This window comes from Gavia stellata, chromosome 10, assembly GCF_030936135.1.
Source record: "Gavia stellata isolate bGavSte3 chromosome 10, bGavSte3.hap2, whole genome shotgun sequence".
Lineage (NCBI taxonomy): Eukaryota > Metazoa > Chordata > Aves > Gaviiformes > Gaviidae > Gavia > Gavia stellata.
Window position 1 is genome coordinate 7,660,617 of NC_082603.1, and position 15,519 is coordinate 7,676,135.

Sequence of the window (15,519 nt, forward strand, 5' to 3'; positions counted from 1 at the left end):
GTTTGCGGCCGGGGTGGGGATCTGGCCTCCCTGGTTTGGGGGATGTCTAGAGCAGAGACATCCCGTTGTATTTATAAAATGATGCTGCAGGGCTTGCACTGCAGCCGAGCTGGAGGTTGGGTTTTCCCTTGCAGGTGGTTTTCTATGATAACATGAAGGTTTACAAGCCCTGACGCACAGCACGTGTGCCTAAATCTTCTCTTCTCATGAAAGCCACTAGAAGTGTTTTTTTAAGGCATGTGTGCACTTCAAGACCCTAGCCACAAAAGGACGTAAGCTCGTAATTCCCATTAAAAATCCTTGTGTGCCTTAATACCTTCCAAGAGTCTGGGTTTTACCAGCTGGTATCTAGGTCTTATCTGTTCCTTTAAGCATTTAGATATCTTTAAACTGCCTGGCCCATAAGAAGCGCTCAGTTCCCGGTGGCTTCAAAGGAGACTAGAGATGTGCCTGCCTGCTTTCCTAAATAGAGATGCTTTCCTGGACGAAGGCTAGATCAATGTTCTTGGTGTGGCTTTGACGGATGACCTACCGCTCTGACAACCCCCTTCCCCCAATTTCCATCGCTGCCTTATTTATGGGGAAATACGGAGTCCAGGCATATGAAAATCATTTTTCATTTTTATCAGCTTGGCTGGAAAACTCAATCTGCTCCTGAGCAAGGGCCGAGGCGAATTCAGTGCTGCTCGTAGGCAGCTCTTGGTTAACAGGACAATGGTGATGTGAGGGTCTTGGGGCCAGACGGGTACACGTGCTCCATCCTGCTGGCTGGGACCTCTGCTTTGTGTTTTGGGTGGTCTGGAGGGTGTTTTGGGATCTACGTGGGCTGAGATCACTCGTGGTTTTTAAGCAACAAGTTTTCCTCTGTCAAGCTAAGTCTGCAGAGGAAGCTTTTGAGATCTGCTTCAAGGTGTGGAGCTCTTCTCACCTGGGCTGCTTTAATTTGTGCTGATCAATACCAGGCTGATAGTAAGGAGAGTATGTGTCCCTGCCATGAGCAGATGGAGGATGCCAGCACCTTGGCGTGAGCCTGGCAGAGGTAGCGGAGACAGCTCTAGAGATGTGCAAGGAGGCCAATGTTGGTTGCCAACATGGCCAGACTGGTACGCTGGTCGAAACTTGGCCTTTGAAACTCCTTTTTCCTCCACAGAAGGCTTGACTTGTGGCAAAATGAACGCTTCCATGTAAAATGTCAGTCCTCTCTTTGAAAAGCTTCAGTTTTAACTGAAAAGCAAAAAAGAACCAAACTGGAAATGAAAAGATTTGGGCTGGAAAACATTAGATTCTCAGAAATAAAAAATTAAAAAAAAAAAAAAAATCAGGCCAAATTGTTTTGGTTTCGGTTCCCAGCTTTTTTTCCCTGGGAAACCAATTACCCCTTGTTCGACAGAGGAAGAGCGAGACAGGCAAAATAAATCCACGGCAATCACTGCCAAGCTGATCTGGGGGGAATATTCCTTCCTGACCCTAAAATCAGAGATCTGGTAGACCCAAATGCTACCAGGACACTCATCCAATCACCAGTGGGGTTTTCCAGCACCCCAGGACTCCCAGCAAACTCCTTTTGCACCTTAGCTAGGACCTCCAGGAGGGAACAGGGAAAAGATGGGCTGGAAATCATCTCCCTTTGATCAAAGCGCTCTGGTGTCAATCAGGCTTAAGAAGCAGGCGTTAAAGTTTGTCCATGGCTCCTCCACTATGGGTTTGCTGTTGCTGACCAGTCTCTGGCTCTTCCATGCACCGATAATCAGGTGAGGAGGAAGGGTCCCGGCTTCTTCTTTGGTTCTTCTAACTGAGATGCAGAAGGCGACTCTCTCGGTTTGCTTTTCCCCTTGTCTATGGTTGAGTATCTGTTGATGTTGTTTGCTAAACAAGAGTGCCGGTGGCAGAGGAATTAGAAGAAATCCCTTCTTAATTGGAAACAGTGAGTTTGTGTATTTTTTCAGTTGTCTATTTTGGGCCTTGTAAAATTAAAGTTATTAACTGTAATGCAGTGGTTTCCAGATTCCCACAGCCCTTTACAATAGCGGGGAAATTCATCCCAGGTCACTGGGAGCCTTTAATGAATACATTAAGGCTTATTATTAAAATAAAGTACTTGCAGCTTTATGGGAGACATCTGGCAAGGATGCTTGTCTCTCTGAAGGCAGCAAGGCTCCCCGAGTGTCCTCTCCCGGCGTGCACCGCGTCTGCCCCAGCAGAGGCTTTCAGGAGCGGCTCCCCACACAAGGATTCCCGCAGGCGGGTCTGGGAGACAGAGAGGACCTTTCCTGGATGTGATGGAGAGCGGTTGTACCAGACCTGCCTCCGTGATCGCTCCATTGATGTTTCTAGAGCCGACCAGCCCCTCGCTGGCGCTGCAGGAACCGGTGTGAGCCCTGCCAGGTTGCTCGTGCTCAGCAGAGCAGTTACACTGGGGTAAAGCTTCTTCATTCACCAGATACCGGGGTGTGCAGACAGAGCTGAGCTTGGGCTAACCCCAGGCAGGAGCAGAGGAGACCGGGCAGAGACAGCTGACCCGGGTGCAGGCAGGTCAGCTTGGAGCCAGCTGTTGGCCAGCTGTGCTTGCCCAAAGCACTGAGCTAGCAGGGTGCCGCATCTGATAAGCGGCTTCTTATTGCATCATGTGAGCTCACTGGTGTGGCTGCACCCATGCAACATCTCCACACTGCGTGGATACATCGTAAAACAACTCCTCGGTGTTGCACGGAAAGCCGGGAGCCAAATCCCTGGGGTTTAGTGCCATAAAGCTCCCTGGGCTTCCTGGCCCAGCACTGATGGGAGCAGGTAACTTGCAGCCAGGGTGTTCGCGTGCCGATGAGAACAAACCGCGGCCAGCAAGGCTGCGAAGGGGTCTGGAACAGCGTGTGATCTTATCGCTGCTTTATCTCTATCCAGGCTTGATCCCGGCAGAAAGCAGGGCCACGTGGCAGTAATTGTGTTAGGAAAACAAACTAATCTCCGAAGGGACAGAGAGCAGCTGTTGGGCTATCTGCGTTATCGGGGGAAATGGACGTGGCCTGCCAGCGTGCAGTGTGGGGCTGCTTCGCTGCCAGGGCCAGGCAGGAGGTGAGGGGGTAGAAAGAGAATGAAAATAAGTTTGGGCTGCCAGGCGGGACTGAAGGAGTGTTTGTCATGGCATGACCTGCCCAATGTTACCTGCCCCGCTTTGCCAAGAAGCCCTTCGCTTGCCAGAAGGTTTGTGAAACATGGTCTGGCGGATCAGGCGTAGGAGTGGGGAGAGCTGGCTTTAACGTACTGGCTCAAGGAGAGCTGGGTTTAACCTTAGCAGATCGCTTATCACCATCTGCCCTGATGTCTCCTCTGCGCTCCTTGTCTAGTTAGGCAGCGGGTTTGCAGAGCGTCCTCTTCATGTGCTTCGTACAAGTCTTGCTCTGTGCCCCAGGCACCCCAAAACCTGCTGCTGACCGCAGCTGAGTCATGGCTTGCTTGCCCATCCCAGGGTTAGGCTTGCCATCCCTCCCCACCCCACTCCCACCTCTTCAGCCTGGTCTGGCGGCTCCAGACAGGCTCTCACTGGCAGGACGTCATGGTGGGGAGAGGGGCCGGACCCCGAAGGTGTGCTGGGGAGATGGAAGAGGCTCCTGGAGAGGTGTGAGGAGACTGGGCTGTAGCAGGAGGAGCCCTCCTGTGCAGCCCCTCCCCAAATTTGCAAGGGAGAGGAAACACGCAGTGGTCGGGCTGTTTTCAAGCTGGTTATCTCCCGCGAAGCCAACAGCAAGAAATTAATTACAATGATCCTGTAATGATTGTGCTTAGCCCTCCCCACACCTCTCCTCTGTGCCTGCGTCTCCAGGCCAGAAGCTCAGGCACTGCCGTGCAGTAAAACACTACCACGAGATGGGGATCCCCCCCAAATCCTGAACATGAGCACTTTGGGGTGGTGGAAGGGGGGAGGAGAGCAAATGGCAGGGGCAGGTTAGCCCCACGGGTTACATGTGAGCCCCCCCTCCCTGACAAGCCGAATCAAGCCCCTGGCTTCAAATAACCCCAAACTTGGGGAAGGTTAAAATCCAGCTCTGAAGTGTCTGGCTCCAACCCAACACAAACATTATTGTTGTTTCTGGATTATGTAGTTTAGCAGAAAAGAAAATCCTATCATTAAGTAATGCCAACAAGATACACACTTGTGTCTTGTATTTAGTCTGTCCTATGAACTCTACTAAGGCTCCAGTTGAGACCAACTTAAAAAAAAAATAGCCCAGAATTACGCAGCTCCCAAAAGTTTTCCTGAAAATAAATTTTTGCCATGTTCCTCCCCAGCAGTTAATTAAGACTTCTATTAAATGCTGACAGGCGCTTGATAATGTTATATATTGCAGCAGGCTCTGTTCGTGGTGTTATAATTATGGCAGTAAAACAGTTTCCATTATAGCCCTTCTTTTCATAAGCTAATAACTTTTGAAAACATTCACTTTTCAGGTTGAAATTTTTGCATGCCTGGCCCTTACCTAGTGGGGAATTTTTTTGAAAACTCTGAGCAAAATCCATCTAGTCCTTGTTGAGTTATGGAATAGAGGCGGAGAAAAACTGAACATTTTTTTCAGTGGAAATATAAGTGGGAAAAAAGGTAATGACACAATTTTTCTAAATAGATGGGTAGCAAAAGCATGTGATACCTGATGCTTGCTTTGGAAATCAACAGGGTAGGCTTTGCAGAGTGCCTGGGCCATGTTCCATCCAAAAAAAAATCCTATCTCTGACTTAAAAGCCTTGATGAAACCAATGGCAGAGCCTCGAGAGAATCCGGTTGTCACCCATGAGAAGTGACTCTTGGTAGCAGGTTAAAAATAGAGGTTGGTAATTAATAACTCTTTCCTTCTGGCAGCATTTTTGAGGTACTGACAGTATTTCTCATCCCTCATGGGGATGAAGAGTCAGTCCTGAAAAATTTTGTGAACTAAAAAACCAAAGGGTAAGATCTTTTTAGGTCAATGCAAATATTTTTCTTTATTAATTTCAAGCTTCCTGTTTTGATAGGTTTTTTCCTACGAGTAGCCTAATTCTGAAGAGAAAAGACCTTTTCAACTAAAACCCTGGGATGTGTCACTGAAGGAAATGTAAAAGCCAAACATTTGGACAATTTGGAAACGCGTGTCAGGTTTTTTTCAAGTTGAAACAACTGTTCGAACCACCCTTGCCTGCGAAAAGTTAAATGGGCATTTTCCCACCAGCCCCCGTTCCCCTTCCCAAGCCCATTGCACTGGGAGTTTCCCAGCTGGCCTATGTTAGTTGGTGGATAAGATGCAGCGATGGGGCAAATGAGTTGGAACTGCATTGGCAGGAGCAACTTGAACCAATCTGAGATTTCACTGGACTCTTGACTTTAATTGTCTCAGGGCAAAAGCCCTGGGTGGCTCTGAGATTCATCCTCCTTCCCAGCCACCACCATCCGGGTCCCTCAGAAGGGACTTCAAAGGCACGTGGGTCTCCTGAAGATGTTGAAGACACAGATGAACCTCTATTGCAACCTTCAAAAGCATCTAGGATGATTAACAGTCTACCTCCTGATGGGGCCTTTAACCACACTGGAAAGTGGGATTTAGGCTCTTAAATTGTTTCCGTGCTTTTGCAAAATGCCTGTAGTCCTCGTTGGGGCTCGTTCTTCTCAGTCAGCGGCAGTGGTCAAGGAAGGACACGAGCGAGCGGGGTCACACAGGAGTATGGCTGGAGAGCGATGCCTTTGCAGCATCATGTCACTTGGTGAGCTGGGCTGTTTTTCAGACAGAGCTAAAAGAAAAGGTGTCCTGGAGAATGATGTGGAGGATGAACAGAGGCACCGACCTGCCCAAGAGGAGGGGTTTATCCCTGAGAGATGGTAAATGCACTTTGGCAATGCTAATGAGTGATAAAGCAGAGGTAAATCGGCCACTTTCAACCCCTTTGTTTTCAGACCTGGATCAAGGGGACATCTAGCACTAAATACAGCCATCACACTTTTTTCCTCCTCTGTAAAATGGGGCCGTTGACTGCTAAACTTGGTCTCATGCTTATATATGGCTTCTCATTCCCCAGTGATGGCTGCAGGGAGTTTCCAAAGACCGGCTGGGTGTTCTGCAGTTCCTCTCCTAACCCGCCGCAGAAGAGACAACCAGTTAGGGCTGCCTGCATGGCAGCTGGAGGTGGGTCTGCAGCCCGTGTTGCCCCATGTGAGCTGACTTTCCCCTCCACCGTGCCCCTGCGTGGGGCTGCAGAGGGACCGGTGCCCTTCCTGACACGCTGTGCACAGCCCCGGCCAGCCTGGCTGCTTTCTTTGGCATGGCGGGACTTCACTTGGCTCTAGCAAAAAGCTGTGTCTTGACACTGATGTAATCGAAATCCAAATGTCGCTGAAGGAAGCTTATCTCCAAACATGCCCAGCTCTGGAGCCAGTCTCCCCAGCGCAAGCCCACTGCCCAAGGCAGTGCCTGGAGGGTTGTGTGGATGGTGTCGAATAAGTCAGCTCAAAACGATGGCTTGTAGGCATGCAGCTGAGACCTGAAAAGGAGATTAGGGCTGGAAAAATCTGCCTTGGCTGTCAGACCCAAGGGTCTTCACTGACTTGGACCCTTTGTCTTTAGGTTTTGCTCCCTGGGGCTTTCCCAGAGGGCTGCTCTGTCAAGGTAGGGGGTAGCAAGAGGGATGCGTGCCCCAAGTGCTACCCGAATACCCTCTCTGGGGTGGCTCCAGCAACTCCAAGGAGCCCCAAAGACAGAGGCAATGGAAATCTTGCTCTGGATAGCAGACCCAATGTGTGTCCTTGCTAAGGACTGAAGCCAAGGGGAGATGTAGGCTGCTAGGTAGGATTCAGACCAAATGCACCTACCAGAAAGAAGAAAAGAGAAAAATGCTCCGTTGATAAAAAACCCCTTGGAAATGCTCAAAACTGTTGCCCATGGTATTGAATTGGGCAAAAATGGGATGAGCAAAGAGGTATCAGCAGGTAGGAAATGACACCAGTGCTGCTTTTGTTGAGGAAGAGCTTTAGTCCATGGAGTGAAATTTTGAAAAGGCTTGTGAACCCTGCAAACACGTTGGGTAAAAAATACTGCAGGCATGGGATTGTGGAAAGGAGCTGCAAAAGGAATAATGTCAGAAAAGTTACATTAGGTTCAATCAAAGGTTTCTGGTGTCCATCCGCAGGCAGCAGTGACTCCTTGGGGATGGAGCATATGGGATGGCGCACGTACGCTGTCATCTTTAGAGCCAAGGGTTGTACCTGGCCTGTACTTTTCAGATAGTTCCCAACAGATCAGCCTTCTTCAAGTGTGAATCCATTCCTCCTTCATCCCTCCACACCATCCTCTGGTGTCAGATACAAGGAGACCCTGTGTCTGTAGGAAGCAGTCTGTGGTTTTTGTGCCGCTGGCAGTGGCATGGTCCTAATTTTCAGCTTCTTACCCCAAATTCCCCACAGAAGTGGAGGAAACTTCAACCAGTGCTGCTCTTGGTGGGTCCATGTCACCAGTCTCGGTGCACTCAAAAGGGATTTGTCGCTGGGTGCTTCCCCCCACAGCAGCATCAGGGCGTGAGGAGCTGGGCTGCTTGCAAAGAGCTTGCCGGTCGTCTCTCAAATACGTGCTGGCGCTGCACCGTGTGGTTGGGTTCGGACTTCCCCACTCTCCAGCTAACCTGCTCCCTCCACCTCAATTGTTTTTCCAGACTGCGGCAATAATCGAATGCGCAGAGGTAGCGGGGCACGGATCTGTGTCTGAGCCCCGCTCGCCTTCGGTACCCCGGCGTGCTTTTGGGGGAGGGAAGAGGAGAAGTGTGGGGGGAAGGCTTTCATCCCCTTTTGAAAAGCAGGAACATGGGATGTGCATTAGGCTTTCTTCTCTGGAGAGTATTTCTGCATTTTGCCTCTCGCAGCCGTCCCTCAATGCGCGCACACCCCGCACCCCTCCCCGCGCATTCCTGCACAAACCCCTTTTGTTCGCTGCCCTCAGCCAATATACAGGCAGCAACAGCAGCCCAGATGTTCCCTATCAAACTCAGAGCCATGCCAACAAACTTTGGCACACATGAAAGTGTGCTGAGGAATGGGCCTCCGCAAATACCATTTATTTTTTTCCCCCCACCCTCCCATTCCTGCAAGTATTTTTAAACGTTAATGGCTTCCACGCTGCAACAGCCTGCGGGGGGGCTGCCAAGCCGGGCTCTGGGGGCGGCCGGCAAATTAGCGGTTCAGGTATCCCCGGCGCCTCGTCGGGGCTGTGCTAACCTTGAGCCCCTACCCTGTGTTTTCCCTGACGGCCTTCCAAGGACGGGCCCAAGCTGGTGGTGTTTTCCCGTGGGCAATGCTGTTTGGGGGGAACACAGGCGATGCTTTGAGGGGATTTGCGGTAAACCTGGTTTCTTCCTAGCGCCATCAGGGCTGGTTTGTGATGACCTAGAAGAGCATGGTTAAAGATGTCACGGGGGCTGAGTGGCCCCTTAAGGCTTAGCTTTGCTACAAACCCAGTGCTTGGTAGGTGTGTGGAAGAGCGAGTTGGGTTTTTGGCTGGTGCAGGATGCGGTTTTTCATTATCTCTTTCTCAATGTCTTCCCTGCAGATGATTCCTGTTGCCATCGTTCAGTTCTGAGCCCTGGGTCACTGTGTAGATGGGGCCACCACACTGCCGAGGAGCACTGTCAGCACCACGAGCTGCTGGAGATCACCGGTGCACACCAGGGTGAGCCGGGAGCCGAAGAACAGTGTGGCCAGGACTCAGCACTACAAACCAGAATCGAGTTGGGTTTGGCCATGCGTGGTTGAGTAAGTGCACAGGTGAAAACCTTCCTCTGTCCATAAAAACAACAAATCTACTTCTGCTGAACAAAACACAATCTCGAGGCTGTGCATGCACATGCTTCAATGGAAGAGCTCCCTGTTGCACCCTGTCATGTAAACGTGGTTAAAAGCTGCTGCAGGCAGGAGCTGCCACCTATATATGCTCCTGTGCAGGCTCAGCTCTGCCCCTCGCTGCAGATGTTTCTCCTCCCATCTCAAATGGCTGAGCCATGTCCCACCTCTCCGGTTCTACCACTGAACCCCATGCGGTCTGTCCCAGATTTGGTGCCCACTGCCCCAACTGCAGAGAGATGGGCTCAAGCAGGAGACGGCAAACACCACCCCTCACCCAAGTCCATGCTTGCTGAAGCAAGCAAAGGCCATTTCTGCTTAGGAGAACCATTCTTATCTAATTTAACCAAGAGAAGCCCACTTTGTTCAGCACCAGGGCTCTTCAAAGAGAGCCTGAACGCCTTTTTTTCCCTCCGCTACAATGGCAGCAATGTATTTTTTCACTCCTCTCTCACATTGTAAAGACTAAAGCTTTTTTGCTCAAATTTAAAAAAAAAAAAATCCTATCTGGATGAAGACCAGACTTTACAAAGTTTCCACAGAGAGTGGTGAACCTCTCTCCCCAGCAGTGGACTTATCTGAGATCATCTCCTCAAGGAGCATGCCAAGATTTCCATACTGGAAAAAGACCCTTCTCAGAGGGTTTTGCAGAAGAAGGGATGGCACGAGCCATTGCATGGTGAATTCGGCTAAGAGAGGAGGAGGCAGACAAGGTCCCAGGGGAGGGAGAACAGCTACGTTTCCAGCCCGGAGTTGAGCGGAGATGAAGCAATGATTGTGGAGAGGTTCAGAGAAACAACCAGATGTGCACGCGATAGCCAGGACTGCGGAAGAGAGAGAAAATTGGTTTGCACAATCCAAGTGCAGGAGTCAGCTCTGGCTACAAAGATGTGCTCTGACAGGCAGCAATGACAGCTGCTGCGGAGGGGCCTGACTGGGTGAACTGGGCAGAATACTGGGCTGGACGAGGGCAGAGGCCATTTTCAGAGATCCACCCCCCAGGCTGATTCCTCTTGCAGCGGTGACAGTGACCCTCAAAAGACAAAGTCAACTCCATCCTCTGTATCCTTGTCCTGGCCATGGACCTCAGAAAATAAATGTAACCTTGGAGGAAAGGTTAAGGTAAAGAGGTAGCAGAAGAAAAATGGTCTGAGCTGATGAAGGCACCCCCCCTCTCTCTCTCTGGGGGGAGAGAGAAGGGGAAAGAGAGATTGTGGTTATACTTTTACAAAGGATTTGTAGGGACTATTTCTAGAAAGCAGGAGAAATTGAGCGTCAGTCCCTGGTCCCCTTCATTAAGGAGGGAAGGCAGCACACTGAATTTGCCATTAAAATAGTAATAATAATAAAAAAACCCCATAGCCCCTAAATTATCCTATTTAAAAACAAAATAAAATAAAAAATTAAGAGGTAGTTGCCATTTCACATGTGGTCTGGTTTAAATCCTGGGAGCAACGTGGCCCCCGAGATCTAACCTGTTGGAGCAGATCCCCGCTGTGTTCAAAGGCAATGGCGAACCCTTGAATTTGCTTTCAAACTTGGGCTGGGGTTGCAAAGGTTTTTGAATCCCTGAGCAAGAGGAAGATCTCTTTTCATGACCAAGCAGTCTGGGGGAAAAAATATATTGGTAGATTTGCATGAAGGGGAACAGTTTGGGATGTAAGGCAGGTCTCTCCAGATGCTTGCTGAATTGTTTTGTGGCTTATGCAGAAAGTCTGCAACCTTTGGGGCTTTATATAAAACCTGGAGGACAAAGGTCCTCTCTGTAAGCACAGACACAGTCAGATTCCCCCAAATGAGGCCGATTTCAACAGTTGATCTTCATTTAACACTCCCAAGCCAGATGAAAAATTGCAGACTGAATCTGACCATGTGTACTTAAGAGAGTTTTTTAGTTGCTGGTGCACAGGTGTTGCTACAGGGAGGATGCAGACATACCCTGATATATGCTGGCTCAAAAATTCTGCTTTTCTGAGCCGGACAGTCTGTGTTGGATTAAAAGGTAATGCTGGCTTGTTCTTAAAACTCAGGATATCTGTTTGTCCTCTTCGGTTCATCTTCAGTTTCTGTTTATGAGCGCATTGCTACACTGAGCATGCGGACAGGGATTGCAGAGCCTTTTCTCCTGCTAGAAAATCTGGAAACAATTACAAGCTGCTCATGCTTAATCACTCGGGTAAATCTTAAATGCCTGTCTTAATATTTTGCAGGACTGAAGATGGCATCTGAATTTTTGCGGTGCACAGGTTACACAGCAGAGCACACAGACTTTGACAGTTTTGCTCTGTGCACGTTTTGGGGTGGCTGCTCCTGAGGACCCACAGCTTCTCTGAAATTCAGGTACAATTTCAAAGAAAAACTAAAATGCAAAGGAAAAAAACCACCAAGTGTTTGCCTGATATTTGTGCAAATTGTCAGTTCAGTCATGCTCTTATGAACCTTTGCTGAACCTGATCGTTTGTACCTCAAACTGAACTGGAAGAGAGTATTAAATTAGTTTAAAAAAAAAAAAAAAAAATTCAGTCCCCTGTGAAAATGAAGACAACCAAAATAACTCACAAATCTGGGCTGAAGTCAGTCAATGACAAGACAAAACAATAGAAGTCCTTCTTTCCTTCCTTAAATATTGAAATGTTTCACTTCAGCATTTTCAGGCTGAAGCAGTTTGCTTTATTGAAGATCATTTAGTTTGAAGCTTTTCTTTTTTCATTTTCAAATGGACCTAAATTTAAAAGGAAAAGGGTTGTGGTTTTTAGTTTGACTGTTTTTTAAAGATTAAATAGTCTCCAAGCAAACCAGAACATTTTGTTACTGGTCAAGCAAAACGGTTTTTGGTTGACCCAAAATGAAACAAGTTTTTCTCATTATATTAAAAGTCTTTCCTCTTTAGCTCAGCTCCAAAACCAGAATTTTCCACCACTAGAAGAAACCAGTCATCCTTGTTTTCACCTTACTGCTGCAGCAGTAAAGGGTCTAATTTTGGTTGCTCCTATTTTAATCAGAGCTTGCTTTATTAACCTACCCATTTATTGCTAGCTGAGATCTGTGTGATATCAGTGTTTGCAGCCAGGGTGTGGTACAGATCGCTCTCCAACTATCTCATCAAAGAGCTGCTAAGCCTCTTTGGCCATCAGCCTGCTTATTTACAGTCTTTATAGCCACGGCTCAAACCCTGCGAGTGACACCAACACTTGGAAATCTTCATTAGCACGTGGCCATGGTAAGCCTTGTGGGTGTCAGTTGGGTGCGCAGTCATGACAGTATTCAAAAACTAAAGAAAACACTCCTCTCCCAGAGAAACTGCTGAAAAACAGCTTCCACACAAATACTGTGAAAGGCAGCTACTGACTGATGGGGGTGATTTTCCAAAGCCATGAAAGGAAGTTACCTACTAAAGCCTCGGTGAGAGCCAAGCACTCTGCAACTCAGCGATCCTTTGAAAGCCTCCTCGCAGATCCAGCCTCAGTAACAGCTCTTCCCTAAGAACACCCATAAACACATGGGGTTTTACATCTTTTTTTGTGCTTGCTGCAGAGAGAAAGCATCAACATTTTGTGAACTTTATTGCAGGAAAGATGCAACATTTCATCTTAAAGACTTCCAAATTGTAGCGTGCGTTATCTGTGGGGTGGCTAGTGGCCAAAGCTGCGGGTGGAAGCAGAAGACCATTCCTCAGGGCTCGGTGTGTTCTCAGGAGCTGGCCGGGCGCAGGCGCTCCCAATGTGGTGCACCACAGGTGGCATTGGTTCAAGGGGATGCTGGACTGCTGCATGCAAAATTGGCCACGCTATCTCAGAGCCCCTGTGGTACTGAGGATAACCTGGCTGAGCTGGGCTCCCCCAGCCTCTCACCGTGGCTGCAGGGCAGTACCAGGCAGCTGAGGGGACAGCAACGTCCTAACCCCGCACATCTGCCTGTTGTAGCTTAACTGTTTGCAGGATGGGGAGGTGAAGCAAGCTAGCGCGTGTCCTGAAGAGCCTGCAGCTTGCTGGTCTCCAGATGGGTTCCTTTGCCACAGGACATACGTGGTTGTTCTTCCTTGATATTTGTGTTACAGAGACCCTGAATGAGGAGGTGGTGGTTGTGCTCCGGACAAGACTCCACGGAGAAATGTCCAGTATTTTACTGCAAGGATACAGGAAAGGTGAGGGGATGGCTTGTTCTGCAAGAAGGTAGGTGTTGTCACACAGCCTCTTTTGGCACTGAATGTATCACCTGAGCTGCTGTCCCTTCAGCCATCTGGGCTGAAAACGAGCCAAAACAGTGTACACTGATTCAGCGCTATGCCTTCATCACACCAGCGGCAGGATTTCTGGGGTACCTTGTGGGGATGCAACAGGATGGGAGCAGGGTGCCATGTCCCTCCCTGAGGGTCACCAGTATTTCATCTGCAGAAGGGAGTTGTCTCATCCCAACTTGCGGAGTTGCAGCAGCACTGAGCTGGGAGAGGTGAGAGGACAGCATCCTCTAGCACGTGGCTTGCGTAGCTGGAAGGCGATACATGAACTGGCCCTAGCACACGTTGGGCTCTGCTGTCACATTGGGGATATTAGGCACTTTATGGTAGTTAAGTGATTTTCACATCATATAATACTCTACTGCAAATACATATTACAAGTACTGCTGGCTCTTGGGTTTGGCAACCATCTGTCCTTCTGTCTTGCCACGAAAAGATTATGATTTCCCACACAGACTTTTGCAGAGGTGGCAGGAGCTACACAGCTGGCTGGCACCAAAAGTGGTACAGTCAGTGGTGCAGATGTGCGTGCCCATGAGAAGGGTGATGGGGCTGTGACAGCAGTGGGAAGCGGTGGGGATGGTGTGAGAAGCGTCACAGGAACAAGGCTGGGAGAGGTGTCAGGAGCTGGCTAGTTCTCAGCTGGCAGCCAGCGCACCCCGATGGGATGTGGGTTGTCTCAAATGGGCCAACAAAAATGATTCAGCAAAGCAAGGTCAAAAACGTTGCACAGCAGCCTGCACCCATGGGGTGTCTGTGGGTCTGTCTCTCTCCCTGTTTTCCTCTAGAACCTCTGTGGGGATCCACACACCCAAAATCACTAAAAATCACATCTTGTTGTCCTAGGGCTGCATTGACCTTTTCTCTGCCTTGCCCAACAGATGTTTATTGTTAAAAATATCTGGTGATGGAGACTCTATGGTGGTCTTAAGTCAATTCTCTCCATGTTTTGCTGCCCTAACTGCTGGGAAGCCCCTCCTCATCTTTAGCCTGGGCCTCGCTTTCTTCTTCACCTATCCACCGTGGACACTGAAAACACATTACCCCTGTCTCTTTACAGCTGCGTTTTATATATTTAAAGACTATTATCATGTCTTCTCCCACACACTTCTCTCCCATCCAGACTAAACAACTGCAGTTCATTCACTTGAGCATGTAACAACAATAAGTTTGTTTGATGAAAATTCAATTTGTTCAGCGCGGTGGTTCTAATCACTCATGTTATGCCAAAGATAACAAACATTTAGCAAATTTCTCTTCAAATCTCTAGTTTTATCAACTGTTTTGACAGTTAGATTATAATTTTTACACAAATGGTTAGAATTAAAGCAATTGCTTTCTAATTTTTCTATATAAGTGTTTGAATTACAACTTTTACATTGAGCAATGCAATTAAAAGCATTATAGAACTGTCATGAAATATTTAACTTGGGTTTTAAAAAGTATTCTTTTAAAGATATTTAAAAACTATTTAGAAAGTATTTTAAAGTCATTAGCTGCAAAAATAATTCTTAAGCTCTATGAAAATATATGTCAATAGTTGCTCATTTCCGCTTGTTTTACTGCTCAGCTCTGGTTTTGCCATCCCAAGTGGTAAATTTATAATCTTCAGGATATTTCTGGTCAGGATTAATTTTATTTTATTTTACCAGCTTTTTTCTTAAGGTGCTTTTATTTAGCCAGCTTTAAATCCTGTTTAGATTTTTCTATGCAAATATTTTAAGATGAGCAATTACTCTGGAATATTTTTGTCTGTATGGAAAATTTATCTTAAATAGTCTCAGTGAGGAAAGAAAGACAGACCCAAAAAATGTCAGTAAGAATTTATTTTTTTTTTGAAAAAGAAAATATTCATATTGCACGCTGAGCTTCCTTTCAGTTCTGATTTTATTTTCTGGAAGCTGAACTTATCTTAAGGAAAAAGCTCAAAAGTTGAAACAAGAAAACATGGGGATCGGGGCCTTAAAAGCAGAGATGTTTTGAGGCTCAGTTTCAAAGCAAACACATCACTGTAATGAGAAGTGTCCTGGAAAAACACACTGCTCTCCCCACCCAGCTCCGCTTGCCACCAGCCTCGCTCGGGATGTGCAGCGGAGCAGGTTTAGCTCCAGTGTGGTGTCGAGCCCCTGTGTGCATGGGACCATCTCTTCCCCCCGGTTTGGATGCTGACAGCCCCAGGCACCCTTGGGAGGGAAAATGCGATGTCTGCACCTCTGGCTGGGGAATTTGCAGCCTGCTGGGGTCCATGGCAAAAATCATACTGATTTCTGTAGCCTTGCACTGTGTCTTCATATCCCCTGCTCCTCGCTTTATTGGCAGTTTTTCCTTATGTCCAGCCCCACTGGTGCTGTAGACAGCCCTGCAGCATCCTGCGAGGAGAGGAGAGATATCTGCTGGGAGCCCTGCTAGGACATGCCCCCTCTGCACTGGGATTTGAAAA